At 36.2% G+C, this 11,959-nt stretch overlaps 2 pseudogenes; both read right to left on the bottom strand.

Moving 5' to 3' along the window:
• Window positions 1-189: 189 nt before the first annotated feature.
• On the bottom strand, window positions 190-2,244 carry LOC125594359 (annotated as a pseudogene).
• Window positions 2,245-9,894: 7,650 nt separating this feature from the next.
• LOC106347374 lies at window positions 9,895-11,952 on the bottom strand (annotated as a pseudogene).
• Window positions 11,953-11,959: the final 7 nt, after the last annotated feature.

Genomic DNA, 11,959 nt, shown 5'->3' with positions numbered 1-11,959 from the left:
CCTTACCAACCCAATACATAAAAACAAACAATACACAACCCACACCTCCAAAAAAAACCACTAAAAAAAAAAAAAAAAAACAGTAAAAAAAAAAAAGAAAAAAATGACCGACTTATTCAAAAAAAAAAAATCTTCAAAAAGCAGCTAGCCCCCAAAACCTCTTGGGCCAGCCAAAAAAAAACAAAAAACCGAGTTTTGGTGAGCCTCATGAAATCAGAACCATCCAAATTCACAGTAAAAAATCTCACTACTCGCGACGTTAAACTTGGGATTACCAATAGGCCTCTGAATAGCAGCATAATAGTAGTGAACACGATTCTTTTACTGTCTGGACTAACATGGGATGCATGGATACTCCACCGGTTAGTTTTTGCGCCACCTTCCTAAACCGGTCCCATCCGGGTGAACCCACATACAATCCATCAATAACGTACCAATATATTCCCGGTTCGATGCGAACACGATCCAGTTATTGTCTGGAACCCAAGTGGCAATCGTGTCGTTCCAGTTACCGTTGGTTAGTCTGAACAAACCACCGGCTTCGCTCGCCCTTCCCGCGTCCATAATGTAAAGGTTTTTCGTACCGGACGGTCAGACCGGAACACGATGCGTTTACCCGTCGGGTGATGGCCACGGGAAGGCGTTGTTTTTGGCCGCCGGTCGTTAGTTTTTTAACGGCGGCTGACGGGTTTCGTGCGTCGACGTTAACGGCGAGGATATTGATTTTTTTGTCCCTACTAAGCCGGGAACTGTGAGATTAAGACTGGGATCTGAGCTTGTGTACACGATCCCGCGTCGAACCGATCCCAAACCGTTCCGAATCCATATTTGGGAGAATCTGGCGTAGACCGGAAGCGTCTTTGTTCACTACGAAAACTCCCGTGAACGTGACGAACGCGAACCGATCGCCTTCGGGAGAGAGACTGGAACGCGCCGTCGAATCTGAAGAGAGATAAATCCTCAGAAGTGGTTTTGAGCTTTTGGAGGAGATTGTGAGGGTTCGTTCGTCCTTTTTGTCGCCTCTGCAGGTATGGTACCCGACTCGGGACGAGTCAGGGGAAAGGAACGGGTTGAAGTGATGACTCTTCGGAGACAGGAGACGAGTCAGCTCGACGAACTCGTTCTTCTTCAAGTCGAAAAGCTCCACGTGGCGATTTCAGATTCTGGCCTCCTTGTAGCCACAGCGATGAAGTCGTTGTTGTTCGGTGACGGTGGCTGGTGTGAACGCGTGAAGACCAGCAGGCGTGACTCGTTGAACCGTTACGGTTTTGGTGGAAACCGGTCCGGTTTTCGGTAAACCGCACGGTACACGCTGATCCAACCGTCGTCGCTTTTTGCGGTGGAAATAAAGAGTCGACTCGTCGGTCCATCTCGGCCATCCTCCTTGCTCAACCACCTTGACTCGCTGAGTCCCGTCGCGAGTCAGGAAAACGTAGATGTCCGTGCTAAGCTCCTTCGATACAATACTCCAACCTTTCTCTCCGTAGGAAGCCACGGCGGTCCAGTTCCCGGACGGAGACACACCGGAGAGAAATCAGCGATTCCAGGAGCGTCAGCCGCTGCTGAGTCGCTTTAGTTCGTAACTCGGTTGAGTAGACCGCGGCCCAACTCGCCATGGGCTTACCGGAGTTCTCGTGAGTCGACACGTAGACAAGATGCTCGTTGGTTACGACGGGAGTGTCTTTCATCAATTCGAGTTTACACTCATGCCGCTCTGTTGCTCTGACAGTACGGGACTTGAGAACCCTGGTTCCTTTATTATCGCCGTGAACGACGTCGTAGTGTAAAGTAGGCGCGCCGTCTCTCTCGGTGACGTAGATGAGATGGAGAAGAGACTTGTCTTGTGGCTGGATCCCGGATGTATTGGGAAGAAGGGAGATTAGCGCCGAGAAGGAGAGGCTAAGTGGCCGTTAAAGTTGATGGATTTTCTGTCGGTGAGACGGTGCTCATCGGAAGGAGATGGAGGACGACGGCTGGTGGGGAGGGTGAAGATGTCGAACTCGAAAGTGGAGCTACCCATTGTTGTGAACAAGATGGTTGAGCCATCAGAAGCTTGAGAGGTCTCGGCTAAAGCTGATAAGCAGAAGAGAGAGAGGAGGAAGAATGAGAAGAAGACTAGAGTCGAGTTCATGATTTTCATGGGTTGTCTGAATGTTTGGGATTTGGCAATTGGCGGGAGCATTATATAATAGTTGTAAGTGCTGACGAGGATAACATTTTTATTTTTAAAGCTTTTGACTAATTCGGGAAATTTATATTCTATTAACTAAATAAGAAGATTCCTTGCCTTTTAGTTTTTTTATTTGATTCTATTTCCTTTTTAGGTGATAAAAAAAGTTTCAATTTCCTTGTTTGTTTGGGATGAAATTGATATGATTGGTGGTAGTTTTGGAAAAATATCAATCTGAATTTGAAGGTCATGGATGATTACACTGGGAACATTACAGGATAGGATCTTGACATTACCGGGGAAGTAATGATTTGAGGCAAATAAAATCTACGAATATTAGCAGTATTAACAGTAAAATTTAGTAACAGATCATCAGATTTAAATCCAAATAAATGTGTATATCTCTTAGATTTTATCTTAAATATTCAATTATAGATAAACAGAGGTTAATCACACAAATCAGCAAGCATGTCTTACTTGAATTAGAAAAAGTACCAAACTATTATCTTTCTGTTTCAATTTAAATGTCATTGACTCATTATAGAATAAAATTTTTGTTTCATAATAAATGTCATTTTATAGTTTTAATACAAAATTTATTGACTTTATATTTTAATCTATTTTTTATTGGTTAAAATATGGTTAGATGTATTGGTAATAGTATTTTCATTTAGTAAATATACAAAATTAAATATATTTTAATCTGTGTGTCCAAATCTAAAACGATAATTAAAATAAAACGGAATGAGTATATACTAAAAATGCATGAACAGTGTGCAATTATTATGACATTAAACTAGGCTAGATTAACTGCTATGTGATTTTACGGATCTGCCTTGTTGAATTTGAAAGATGCTTGCTACTGAATATATGATCTCTTTCTGTATAGCTCCGAAGGGAACAAAAAATGCCTACAAGATCCCACTCTCCAATTATTGGGTGTCTAGTTGTTTCCGTGGACTCTTATGGTTTGGATACAACCTGGATGGTATCATGTCGCAGTGGTACAAATCCTTCTAGCACATTTAGATAATCCTGGCTTAGATAGATCGATAAAGATAACATTAATAACGAAATGATTTACCCAGATATCGCTACGGCATGATACCATCTACGTTCTTTTATGAGATCATTTTTTTCCATACGGTGTATAGATATTTTCTTTGCACTCACTACTTGTGGTTTGGAACTTTGTTGCTACTACTTCTCCTAGTGGTCTTATCCATATCTCTCTTTTTCTTTTTTTTGTCACTAGGTATTGTCCATATCTCTAATTTCTTTCTGATGGCGAATTCAGAAGATAATTTACCCGGAGACATAATTAAATAAAATGATATTATATATTTAATATAATAAATTTAAAAAATATATTATTATCACACTTTAAATGATGATATAATCAATATAATAAACATTCAAAAGTTCATTGTCTAAGATTATTAAACATGCATTTGATTGTTATTATATAAATAATTGTACCAAAAAATAAAAATGATAGTGGTAAAGAAGAAATAAGTAGTTTTGAATATGAGAAATTGCACCCATAAAATCTAGGAATATTAGCAGTATTAACAGTAAAATTTAGGAATATATGCAGTATTAACGGTAAAATTTAGTAATAAGATCATCACTAAAAAAACCAATATCGACTAAGTAACCAAAGACACACACACTCTCTACTTTTCTGTTTCTATCTCTCTCTAGCATCTCTTTAAAAAACTAACTTTGCTTTTTTTTTGGTTATTTAACAAATAAGCCCTTTGAATATTGTCAAATGAGGTTTTGGTGAGGCGAAAATATAACAAGAAGAAAAAATAATTTATGGAAGCATATCTGCAAAAAGTAAAACAAATTACAAGAACAATAAACGATGTTTTAATTTTAGTAAAAAAAGAAAAAAAAATATGTGGCAGATACTTTATACAAAAAAGGAAACGTAACCTACAAAAACTAAATAACCAATTTTTAAAAAGTATAATTAAATGTATGGGTCAGAGAGTGGACTTCAACGCATGTTAGGGGGTTAATAAATGATATTTACACCAAATGTGCCACTAAATTTAAGTGAACTAGACCCACTAATTTGATTTCTGATCAAATAAATTCAATAAAATAAAATATTAATATATATTAATAAAATAAATTCAAAATATATATTATTATCACACTTGAAATGATGATATCTCAAAAAGATAAACATACAAAGTTCATTGTCTAAAATTATTAAACATGCATTTGATTGTTATTATACAAAAAGTTGTACAAAAAAATAAAAAGTAAATAAAAATGATATTGGTAATGAAAAAATAAGTAGTTTTGAATTTTGTCAAGTGAGGTTTGTAGAAGCATATCTGCAAAAAGTAAAAAAATTACAAGAACAGTGAATAATATTTTAGTTTTGGTGAAAAAGGAAAGAAAAACTATATCGCAGATACTTTATACATAAAAGGAAACATAACCTACAAAAACGAAACCAAGTGGTTTTGGCTTAGTGATAAAAGAGTTCCAGCTAGAGCTTATGTCCTAGATTCGGCTGGAGCTTCCGCCCTTGGTTCTCCTTGACCACCCATAGACACGTTAAGTTGCAAGAAAACATGGATTTTTATGGATCTCGTGGTGATTAGTCCTTGAGCATAGAAAGCCTTTGAGATCACATAGTAGTTATAAAAAAAGATAACTATAAAAACTAAATAACCAATTTAAAAAAGTAAAATTAAATGTATGGGTGAGAGAGTGGACTTAAACACATGTTAAGAGGGTCAAAAGAGGATATTTACACCAAATGTGTCATTGAATTCATGTGAACTAGGCATACTAACTTGATTTCTGATATTTAAACGCTCAGTGGCAGATTCAGAAAATAATTTAATTGGGGTTATATTTCAAATAAAATGCTATTATATATTTAATATAATAAATTTCAGAAATATATATTATTCACACTTTAAATGATGAAAATCCCAATAAAATAAATATACAAAAGTTCACTGTTTAAAATTATTAAACATGCATATGATTGCTATTATATAATAAATTGTACAAAAATAATAATAATAAAAATGATATTGGTAATGAAGAAATAAGTAGCTTTGAATTTTGTCAAGTGACGTTTTTATGAGGCAAAATATAACAAGAAGAAAAAATAATTTATGTAAGCATATCTGCAAAAGTAAAACAAATTACAAAGACAATCAATAATTGATGTTTTTAATTTTGGTGAAAAAGGAAAGAAAACCTATATGGCTGATACTTTATACAAAAAAATGAAACGTAACCTACAAAAATAATAACAAATTTTAAAAGTAAAATTAAATGTAGGGGTCAGAGAGTGGACTTGAACGCATGTAAAGGGGGTCAATAGATGATATTTACACCAAATGTGTCATTGAATTCAGGCGAATTAGGCCTATTAATTTGATTTATGATATTTAATTGATGCAGCTTAGTGACGGATTTAGAAAATAATTTAACGGGGATAATAATTTTTTAAAAATACTATTATATATTTAATATAATAAATTTCAAAATATATATTATTATCACACTTTAAATGATGATATAATCAATAAAATAAACATACAAAAGTCCATTGCCTGAAATTATTAAACATGCATTTGGATTGTTATTATATAAAAAATGTACCAGAAAAATAAAAAGTAAATAAAAATGATAGTGGTAGTGAAGAAATAAGTAGTTTTGAATTTTTTCAAGTGAAGTTTTGGGTGAGGTGGAAATAACAAGAGAAAAAATAATTTATTGAAGCATATCTGCAAAAAAAAAAACAAATTACAAGAACAATAATGATGTTTTAATTTTGGAGAAAAATGAAAAAAAAATACGTGGCAGATGCCCTATAGAAAGAAGGAAACGTAACCTACAAAAACTAAAGAACATATTTTAGAGGATCATTGTTTGTGGTTTTTGGATTATTTTTTGTTTTTGTTTTTCCAAAAACTATTATTCATCCAATCAAGATTTTTAAAGAATGAATCCCTAAAAATATAGAAAAACATTCCTGCCATTAGAGTTTTACCAATAGGCCAGGGAAGTCTCATGGAAATGCATGTGTACGCCCGTGTTCCTCTTCCTCTTTTTTTCTCACATTCGATATACAATTGCGCGTTATAGCGCATTTCACACGATGGGTTATGCTCTGCACTTCAAACATCACCTCTACTGCTGTCTGTTGTTAGGATATATTTTCTTAAAATTTGTGGTATGTCTCATACAGTCTACTTTCTGACGCAGCTTGGGAGTTGCAGCAACAAAGGCTTTCCCATGTGTTAAGACAATGGGGGGAATTCAGAAGAAGTAACAGTGGTCAGTTGCAGACCTCTACACGTAACTCTCCAAGTTAAATGACCAGGTGTTCATCATTATAAATTCATATAATCTCAAACAATAAGCATTAAACATGTCCTAACCAAACTTTCCTCTATTGCCATATGTGAAGCCTTAGGAAGCTGACTTTGTTTGTAAAGCTAGGATCCTGCAATAAAATGGATGGTTCCACAGGTTGCAGCACAAAGTTGGTAAAATCTAGGACTGCATTACGCTGCAACAAATGTGTATTACCCAATATCACCAGTGTCATTAGGTACCAAGTAATCATATATATATTCAGAGCCCAAGCCATGTCCAAGTTTGAATAAAAATTCACACTAAACGCACAACTTCTCAGGTATCAAATTGGGTTGGCTGTTAAAGATGGAAAGACAATGCTACATATTTTGCCTTCAATAACCAAATGACAAAACTCACTGGTGCCAGACTAACTAATACCATAGACTTACTTTACTTTTCTAGCAGCAACAATTCATTTACATGGCTGCTTTTTTCCCTCCTATTGCATATCAGAATACTATACTCACTGGTCTAAGTCCACTGCCCAATTACTAGTTAGGGGAGTTGATAAGAAAAAGTTCAGTTAAAATAAAAAAAAACGGCATCTATGAACACAAAAAAAAAAGTCACCTCACACTGAAACACAATACAATAAGTGAAATGGATATAATATGTATTTTATTTTGGGTGACAGTAAAAAAAACAAAAGGAGAATAAACCACCGACCCAAGGGTAGTCATATATCAAAGTGTTATGTACTAATACAATAACATACTTTTCCCTTAGCTGCTGGCAACTCCTACATCTCCATCACTATATATACAAATCTAGAAAGTTAAGAATACAATGCAAAAATTACCAATAGTCTGACTATCACCAGAAAAATAACAACTTAAAATAAACAAACTTAGAAAAACTCCGTGCTTGGGCGGGACTCCGCTACTAGTCTAAGTTAAATATCAGAAATCAAATTAGTTGGTTTATCTAAATTCAATGCCACATTTGGTGTAATTATCCTCTATTAACTTCTCTAACATGCGTTTAAGTCACTCTATGACCATACATTTAATTTGACTTTTTAAATTGGTTCTTTAGTTTTTGTAAGTTACATTTCTTTTTTTACAAAGCATCTGCCACATATTATCTTTCCGTTTTCACCAAAACTAAAACATCATTTATTGTTCTCGTAATTTGTTTTACTTTTAGCCAGGGTTTTGAAAACCGGACCGGACCGGCCGGTTGGACCGGTCCAACCGTGAATCGTTAAGTAAACCGAGTCCGGGTTGAGTTAAAACTCGGATTTGAACTAAACCGCCAAAACCGGTAAAAACCGGCTAAACCGGTGACTCGGGTCAGTGAAAAAAACCGGTTCAACAAATACTTACGTAATTTCATTAGTTTTGAAATAGAAATGGTAACTTCTTAACTGATTCAAGATTCTTAGCGTTTCGTTTGAAAACCATAATAATTTCTTTCCCTTTTCAAGATTGGTAGTACATTTGTTTCCTTCTTTTCGTTATACATATATACTATAAATTATTGTTCATTCATGGTCAATCATTTTATTATAAGTTATATATACACCACTAAAAACAATAGTGATCACGCCTAAAAACAATAGTGATCACGCCTAATTTTTATTTAATAGTTATTTAATTATATTTTCATTTATAATACTAAAGGTTTCTAAATTTATGTATATATATAAAACCCGGTTGAACCGGTTAGACCGATCTGACCAGTCGCCCATGATAATTCCGAGTCAGTGACCGGTCCGGTTTTCAAAACATTGCTTTTAGCAGATATGCTTCTATAATTATGTTTTCCTCTTAATATATTTTCGCCTCACCAAAACTTCAATTGACAAAATTTAAAGCTACTTGTTTTTTTTCGTTACCACTACATTTTTTATTTACTTTTTTATTTTTTTGGCACAGTTTTTTATATAATAACAATATTCGAAATGAACTTTTGTAGGTTTGTTTTATTGATAATATTATTATTTAAAGTGTGACAATAATATACATTTTTGAAATCTATTATATTAAATATAATAATATTTTATTCAAATTATGACTATTAATATTTTTCTGAAACAGCCACTGAGAATTACCATCCGGCATCGCTTGTGTTCGTAATAATGCCGTTTTTATACTTCACTTTATGCGTGATGCTATCTTTAGGGTATGGTGATGAATAGTAACATAGCTATCTCTGCGCTGTTAAGAACATTCAACATATATTCATATAAAAGTAAATCTATTGTTTTTTTGGGGCTATACAATATCCCCATGGTCTTTTAAAAAAAAATGGTGTAACATAAAGATGAAAAGTACCAGGTTACTGTTAAAGAATAAAAGAGAGAGAGAGAGAGAGAGAGAGAGAGAGAGAGAGAGAGAGAGAGAGAGAGAGAGAGAGAGAGAGAGAGAGAGAGAGAGAGAGAGAGAGAGAGAGAGAGAGAGAGAAGAGAGAGAGAGAGAGAGAGAGAGAGAGGAGAGAGAGAGAGAGAGAGAGAGAGAGAAGAGAGAGGCTAGAGAGAGAGAGAGAGAAGAGAGAAGAGAGAAGAGAGAGAGAGAGAGAGAGAGAGAGAGAGAGAGTCTAGAGATAGCGAGAGAGAGGAGAGGAGGAGAGAGAGAGAGAAAGAGAGAGAGAGAGAGAGAGAGAGAGAGAGAGAGGAGAGAGAGCGAGCGAGTCTCTAGAGCTCGAGAGAGCGAGAGAGCTAGAAGAGAGGCGAGAGAGCTCTAGCGAGAGATAGAGAGAGAGAGAGAAGAGAGAGCGAGAGAGAGAGAGAGATCGAGAGAGCTCTCTAAGAGAGAGAAGAAGAGGAGAGAGAGAAGAGAGAGAGAGAGAGAGAGAGGGAGAGAGAGAGAGAGCGAGAGAGCGATCTCTCTCAGAGAGGAAAGAGAGAGAGAGAGACCTCGCAGACGATTTTGGGTAGAGATACATAGAGACACAACAAGCAGTTTCCCAGTCTTGTTAAGTGTCTCTACCTCTTACTCAACCATTGCTAGACGTACTCTGTCCTGATTCAAGCTCAACTGGAAGGAAACTGTTCTCAAACCTGAAACGAAGAACTCTGGGGAAACTAGATCCGAACATATATGGGCTTACCGAGAGCTCCTCTTTGTTGAACTTGTTCCAGGCTTCCTGTTCATTGCACATTTTATGAAGTTAAGCAACAACATCATTCAAACACTCTACTATAAGGCAATTTGCTTAAAGCTGAGTGTAAGCTTTGTGGATCTTTGCAAGATACAAGAAACCAAGATTCCTTCAAATTACTAACAGAGGTTGTGGTCCAGCTACTAAGCTTCTGTCAACTTTTGTATAAATTGACTCCAGAAAGAGAGCTGCTCGTGCAGTCTAGTGAGAAAATACCTTCAAATGTCGAAAACCTTTTCGGCAATATATTTCTGTTCAAGGGTGGCTCCTTTCTGCTGAACGTTATCGGGATGGACATACAGCGTTGCCTTTCTATAGACTTTCTTGACTGCTGAAGAAGTAAAAATCTGTTAGAGAAACAGCCTCCCAACCACAGCCGGCCAGAGTACCTGTCATCGTTCAGCCAAAACCAGAACTCTGTGAAATTTGGAGGACCAAAAGAATACAGCTGTAGCAGTACATTTTTTTGTAACTTAAAATTATTTAAAAACTCACGATTTGCAAGGAAGATAACAGGGCACGCATGTTTCCTTCTTTTCCAGTTGCCCAACGCTTTATCTCAGCATCAGCAGTCTCAGAAATTCTCTGAAAAGCAAGTTTAACAAGGAAACCATCGTTGGTATTTGGTAATGGTATTTAATTAACACACGAACAAAGAGACTCTAAGTAGATTTAGACAACAAAAGGAAATGTAAAATATTTCAAAAGCAGCATTATCATAGTGAAGATTAACAAATCCAAAAGGTCATTGCCCATAGACAGACAGCATTATCATAATGAAGACTGATAAATTCAAAAAGGTCAATGTACATAGACTAAGACATAAATGTCAAGAAAGCATAACTTACAGTTCTCTGTTGTTGTTCGATCCGAGATTGATGATCACGGTTGTTCATATCAGCTACAGCTTGTGCCTACATTATCAAAGCCACCAAATAGTGTAAAACCATCTAGAACAAAACTACTAGGCATCAAGTACAAGCTAAACATTGATGAGCATATAGCAAATCGAACGTATAATTTCGTTGCAGAATTCACAATATATATCACAAATTTTGAAATGAGAAGGGTAATTTCAAGCACAAATATTCAACATAGGTTTTAGTACCAGTATTTAACTTAGTTAGATATCATCATAGGCTGCAGACGAGAAAAGAGTAAGGATTGCACCAGAAGATTCAAAGAAAATAAAAATGACCAAAACATACCACACGGCTCTTTGTTCTCTGTTCACGATCCCATCTGGCCTTTCTTCTCTTCTTCTTCGGTCCCTCCCCTGGATTTCCTCAAATTCTTTAAATATAGGAGGATCCTCTGTAAACAGAGAAACATTTCTAAGAAAGCAACCAATTGCTGGAAAAGACATGTTTTCACAAGACAATACCTCCAAAAAGCGCAGAAAGTCATCCACCAGATTTGCTGCTGGAGCAGGAGGCTTCTTTGCACTAGAAACCCCATTAGTCGTCCTTTTTGGGACGTTGACTGCTGGCTTGCGAAGTGCCTTTGCATCAGAAAGAAAGAATAAGGATACACATATAGAACAGATTTTTCTTTATTTGAAAAATGGAATATAGAAACATTTCAAAAGTCGTTCTTACTTCAGTTGCTGTCCGAGATTTGGGCACACTGCTGGAGCGAGGCCCAGAGCTGAAAAAGGAGTCAAGGTCAATCAACACCAAACTGTTTCGTCTCTTGAGCTTCTCTATATTTACTAGCAGCGTCAGAGGCCGAGGCACTACGGCGCATGGTACCACCCATGGCAAAGTCGTCAAGTTCGTCTACTGAAGACATCACAGAACTTTTAGCTGTGCAAATAATCCCTCAGACTAATAGATACCAGTGAAAAAATACTCAACATCAAAGAGACTACTAACCTCTGTTCACTTTTTGCGTTGGTTTAGGGGAGGCTTGAGCTTTGTAGAAGAATGTGTGGTATTATTAGATGGTTTTTGCCCCTGAGAGCTGACGGAAGCAGCAATGCATCCAGTGGATCCACGAAGATACCGGAAGAAGAATGTGCGCCGGCATAGATGATTCCAGAACCACAAAAGGGTCAGTATCAACAAAGTTGGATGCCGTAGTCTTGCTGAAAGTCAACAACAAACAAAAAAACACTAATAAACGATTTCATCTCCAAAGGTGATCTAAAATTCCAAAATACCAAATCACAAGAGATTAGCCATCCAAAGATGAGAATCTCATACAAACCTGTGAGAAGTACCAAAACCAAAACCAGGAATCAATTCATCAGAAGCGGATGATGTTGAGTTGAAGGTCTGGGAT

This window comes from Brassica napus (assembly GCF_020379485.1).
Source record: "Brassica napus cultivar Da-Ae chromosome A6 unlocalized genomic scaffold, Da-Ae chrA06_Random_16, whole genome shotgun sequence".
Lineage (NCBI taxonomy): Eukaryota > Viridiplantae > Streptophyta > Magnoliopsida > Brassicales > Brassicaceae > Brassica > Brassica napus.
This window is presented reverse-complemented; position numbering and strand designations above follow the sequence as displayed.